Raw genomic sequence first — 6000 nt, forward strand, 5'->3', positions numbered from 1 at the left:
GGGAACACACACACACACACACACACACACTTCATATTTATTCAGGAATTGGGTGGGGGTTGAGGTGCTCCACTATGGCAATAGCTAACAGACTCTCTATGGCCACGCTTAATTAGCTGTGTACCAGACTTCACGGATAGAGAGTCAGGGGGAAGATGCCACAAGCTACATTGAGCTACACCTCTCCCCTCGCTGCAGCTCTGTGATAAACTGTGTGGTGGTGGTATGATGGTACAGTACCTGGGCTCTGCTGCTGTAGTGCTGTGGTGCCGTAGGGTCATTTAGATCCTCTATTTACCTACTCAAGCTGCACCATGGAGTACAAGCTAATTACGCACAACTCTCAGAAACTCTCAGCTTCTGAAAACAGACAACCACTAAGAAATACACACACACAGACAAAAATCTAATCAAATTGTATTGGTCACACACACATATTTAGCAGATGTTATTGCGGGTGTAGCAGAATGCTTGTGTTCCTAGCACATCGCACGTTTTCTATGAAACAAATCCTCATTGAAAATGAGATGACCCTTTGTGACGATTGTCCTATGTCCTCCATCACTTAATCTAAAGCCTATTATAAATGACCATACATGACAAACGGTTCATGGTTTAGGATGAGAATAACATTTATTTGTTTTATGGAATCAAATGTAAAAGAGAAAATAAAAATGTTAAAAGTTTGAGTTAGGCACGTCAGCAATTGGTTTGGCGCCGGAACCTACTGTTGTGTGTCTCCCATTAAAATAACTCCTTATTTTGGTTAATTTGATGATCAGAAAATGTGATCATGTTTATCTATTAAATTGTGAAGGTTAAGCTAAAGAAACAGAGACAGAGACCCACCTGTTTTGAGCCCCACGTGTTTAGCAAAACATTTAAAATAATGTGTTTTTGTTTGCCAGTTTTGCATGTTATTTTATGAATTAATACGTGTCACATATCAGTTTGCAAACAATGTAAAAACAATTATATTGAGTTAATAAAGCCGCATAAAAACATGGTCTCTTCTTTGCTTTCTTGAATAAGGCAGCTCCAAAATGCAGGTATTTCAGCCTAGCTCAGTGCTTTCTGTAGTGGAAGGGCAGCCAGCGGAAAATACAGAGTGTAGGGGTAGGTAATCTTCTCTATTTGCGCTGTGATTGGCTCAGTGTTCTGTCACTCATGGGTTCACTACTTCACTGCAAAATCTACAGGGAGAGCTAGAAAGTTCAAGCCCCCTTGTGTGCTGCCATAGATTTACATTAGAAGTGACCATCCAAGAAGGCTCAAGGTCATTGGCCACAGATATAAGGACATCAAATCACGTTATATCTACCGCAGCTTTGATTGGACTGATCATGTCAACATCATACTTTCAAAATCTTAGCTAGCAAGCTAGACAAGCAGTCATGATCAAGAGGGGGTAGTGTCACGTTTGCTCCTATTTCCTCCTCTATATTTGTCAGTTCCCTTGCTCTGTTCCCCGCTGCTGTCTTTTGTTTGTGTTACCTGTTTGCTGACGCTGTTCCTGTCTCATTCCATGGCCGTTCTATATTAAATGTTTGACTCCCCATACCTGCTTCGTCTCTCCAGCATCATTCCATGTGACAGCTCTGTCATTAATGTCTTAATCGAAATTACGGATTGCCTCTTATCCGCTCGTAGTCCCCTTATGTCATAGTTTGTAAATCTCAATTGTCAGTAGAAACCACATTTGTTTAAGCAAGTCAGCCATATGTTTTTTGTAAAAGGAAGTAAATGAGGCTGAATGAACTGTTTCGCCGCCAGACAAGGCTCCGCTGATAGCCAGGTGTAGCAGTAGTAAGATGTTGGGACTGCTGTTGGGACTCTGCTGTTGGGACAGCTTTATGTAGGCCCAAACAGTTCGTGGGCACCATTTGTCACCGTTATAGTACAATTAATGTATTTTTTAGTGTTGTGTTGTAGCTTTGCTGGCATGCATCCCCCAATTTTGGTTTTTGTTTGCCCCACCAAGATTTACATGCTAAAATTGCCACTGATGGGTTCACAACTTAATTGAGATGTGTGCTGGTAATTGTACTCATGTTTATGAGCTGAATAATTCTAGATTGAATTTCATCCATTATGAATGGTAATTGATCATTGTATGATATGGCTGTTTCTCATTAGCCAATGCATTGTGGGTATTCCTATTTAAACCCTGTCATATCTTTATTTGTGACAGAGAGAGTCAGGGTAAGGTTGGCATGCTGCCGGGTGTTCAGGCATTATTGTAGCCTCAGTTTTCTTTTGATAGAGCTCAATTTATTTGATTAAGTTCAGTTTGCCCTTAAGTTTTTGTGTCCTGTTTATTGCTTTGAAAATACCTGTACAGTTTCGTGGTCTTATTATCGTCACCTTTCAAATGAAAGCCTCACTCTGGGCAAGAAAAAAACACATCTACTTCGTAAGCCTACTTCTTGTTAAAATCCTACCGCATGGTCAACCTCACATCCTTGCATAAGAAAAAAGCAACACTGGAGAAACAGAACAGCAGTGCCTCAGGAAATACAACTTATTTGGGTTCTATTGTCATTGATGGATGTCACAGTTATAGCAGCAGAGCTCTGCCAGAGTGGGAATAGAATAGTGTCCATAAGCTGCTGATAGATGTGGATGCCAAGGGAAACAATGTGTTTTCAATGTACAGTATATCATTATTCTATTTGACAGATGGAGGTAGCTGATGTTGGGGAGTGCCTTCCCATGCTCCTTGTTCAAGTGTTGAAACTCATTTACGTGTCAATGTCAGAGACTAGACACATTAACTATCCTTGTCACTGACTACAGAGGGGGGTGTCTACCTTGGCAGTATTGTTTTGGGCAAACTCATATATCAAAAACACTGAGTGGATCCATCAATACAGAATATGAAGATGATTATGAGTCTTATATATTTATTCGAGCATGGTGTTTTCTTTTACGCACCCTTTACTCTTGCATTAGGGGTTTCGTATAGCTTTGTGATTGTGAACTAACCCAAACTGGGCCATAAGAAGACAGTCCCCATCCTCTAGTCTAGTTGTACACACCCTGAGAGCTGAGGAGAGAGCTTGTTCAACTTCTAACTCTGTACTGTGTTTGTGATGGGAGACTCCTTCTCCCCCTGCCGTCCTGCCCATGTAATCTGATGTTGATTCATTTTAAGCCGCAGTGTACCGGAGGTTTGGAGTTGGGACTACATGATGATGGAAACTGTCATCTGTCCCATCGATGGAAGCTGCCAGTGTGCCGCCCGGCAGGGCTGCTAATCCCTGGGGTAATCCTGGACTACAGAGAAATCATCCACACCGAGGCAAAGAGGACAAGGCTACACACAGCTGATAGTCTGCCAGAGAAAGCCTCTTTCTGTCTCACACTCAACACTTATTGCATCTATCCAAGAAGATGGGTTCAATGCAAACAGTGCATTTGGAAAGTATTAACACCGCTTTACTTTTTCCACATTTTGTTATGTTACAGCATTATTCTAAAATGTATTAAATTGTTTTTTTTCCTCATCAATCTACACACAATATGCCAAAATGACAAAGCAAAACAGGTTTTCATGATTTCAGCAATTTTTTATTAAAATCTGAAATATCACCTTTGCATAAGTGTTCAGACCCTTTACTCAGTACTTTGTTGAAGCACCTTTGGCAGCGATTACAGGCTCGAGTCTTCTTGGGTACGAATCTACAAGTTTGGCACACCTGTATTTGGGGAGTTTCTCCCATTCTTTTCTGCAGATCCTCTCAAGCTCTGTCAGGTTGGATGGGGAGCGTCGCTGCACAGCTATTTTCATGTCTCTCCAGAGATGTTCGATCGGGTTCAAGTCCTGGCTCTGGCTGAGCCACTCAAGGACATTCAGAGACTTGTCCTGAAGCCACTCCTGCATTGTCTTGGTTGTGTGCTTAGGGTGGAAGGGGAGTCTTCTCCCCAGTCTGTCTTGAGCGCTCTGGAGAAGGTTTTCATTAAGGATCTCTCTGTACCTTGCTCTGTTCATCTTTCCCTCGATCCTGACTAGTCTCCCAGTCCCTGCCGCTGAAAAACATCCCCACAGCATGATGCTGCCACCACCATGCTTCACCGTAGGGATGGTGCCAGGTTTCCTCCAGATGTGACGTTTGGCGTTCAAGCCAAAGAGTTCAATCTTGGTTTCATTACACCAGAGAATCTTGTTTCTCATGGTCTGAGAGTCTTTAGGTTCCTTTTGATAAATGCCAAGTGGGCTGTCATTTACTGAGGAGAGGCTTCCGTCTGGCCACTCTACCATAAATGCCTGATTGGTGGAGTGCTGCAGGGATGGTTGTCCTTCTAGAAGGTTCCTCCATCTCAACAGAGGTACTCTGGAGCTCTGTCAGAGTGACCATCGGGTTCTTGGTCACCTCCCTGAGGCCCTCCTCCACCAAGGCCCTTCTCCCCCGATTGCTCAGTTTGTCTGGGCAGCCAGCTGTAGGAAGAGTCTTGGTGGTTCCAAACATCTTCCATTTAAGAATGATGAAGGCCACCTTGTTCTTGGGGACCTTCAGACATTTTTCGGTACCCTTCCTCAGATCTGTGCCTCGACACAATCTTGTCTCAGTGCTCTATGGACAATTCTTTCGAACTCATGGCTTGGTTTTTGCTCTGACATGCACTGTCAACTGTGGGACCTTATATAGACAGGTGTGTGCCTTTCCAAATCGTGTCCAATCAATTTCATTTACCACATGTAGACTCCAATCAAGTTATAAAAACATCTCAAGGATGATCAATGGAAACAGGATGCACCTGAGCTCAATTTTGAGTCTCATAGCAAAGGGTCTGACTACTTATGTAAATAAGATATTTCTGTTTTTATTTGTAATAAAATAGCAAAAATTCTAAAAAGCTGCTTTCGCTTTGTCATTATGGGGTATTGTGTGTAGATTGATGAGGAAAAAATAATTTAATCAATTTTAGAATAAGGCTTTAGCGTAACTTAGTCCTGTGTGGCTCAGTTGGTAGAGCATGGTGTTTGAAAAGCCAGGGTTGTGGGTTTGATTCCCATGGGGGACCAGTACAAAAAAAATGTATGAATTCACTACTGTAAGTTGCTCTGGATAAGAGTGTCTGCTAAATGACTAAAATGTAACTAAATGAGGAAAAAGTCAAAGGGTCTGAATACTTTCCAAATGCACTGTCAATAACATTTACAGTAGAAATATTTAATCAAGGCGAAGGGTGGCTATTTGAAGAATCTCAAATATAAAATATATTTTGATTTGTTTAACACGTTTTTGGTTACTACATGATTCCATATGTGTTATTTCATAGATTTGATGTCCTCACTATTATTCTACAATGTAGAAAAAAGTCAAATGAAAAAGGAAAAACCCTTGAACGAGTAATCGTTCTAAAATATTTGACCGGTAGTGTATGTACTGTACGGTAATTTTGATTCTGTACAAGGTCATACCAACAATAACCAGTAATAATCATATGCAAGTACACAAGGTACTACATCTCTGCAGGTGATCTCGATCTGGTCGAGATCACTGACACAGGTCCCTCCCCACCCTCTGAGGATATTTATAACTTAATATTATGTCTCCAGAGAAACATTGATTCAAATAAATCCTTTTCGATTTGACCTAGAATAACTTTTTTGGGGGAATACAAACCAATTCCGCTCTGTGTAGATTCAGAGCATATCTGAGTATTGCAGTTCTATCAATTATATATACCATTGACAGATTTTTATATGCACAAAAATAAGGTCATTTTGGTTTTGTACACAGCTATACAATATGTGGTATAGAAAAGTAAAATCTTAGGAAAGTACATTGCAGGCTATATCCATAGCCACGGGAAGTAGGGGTGCTGAGGGTGCTGCAACACCCCCTGAAAAATCTGAATAAAAAAAATTATATTCATAAAACAAAAGTAGTGCACTGGGCCTTTACTAGTATTAGTGAACTGATATAGACATCTGTACCACTGGCAAAAAACATTTTTTCAGCATCTCCGCTTTGGCCCTGTCACGTTCGTTGG

Source organism: Salmo trutta, chromosome 27, assembly GCF_901001165.1.
Source record: "Salmo trutta chromosome 27, fSalTru1.1, whole genome shotgun sequence".
Taxonomy (NCBI): Eukaryota; Metazoa; Chordata; class Actinopteri; order Salmoniformes; family Salmonidae; genus Salmo; species Salmo trutta.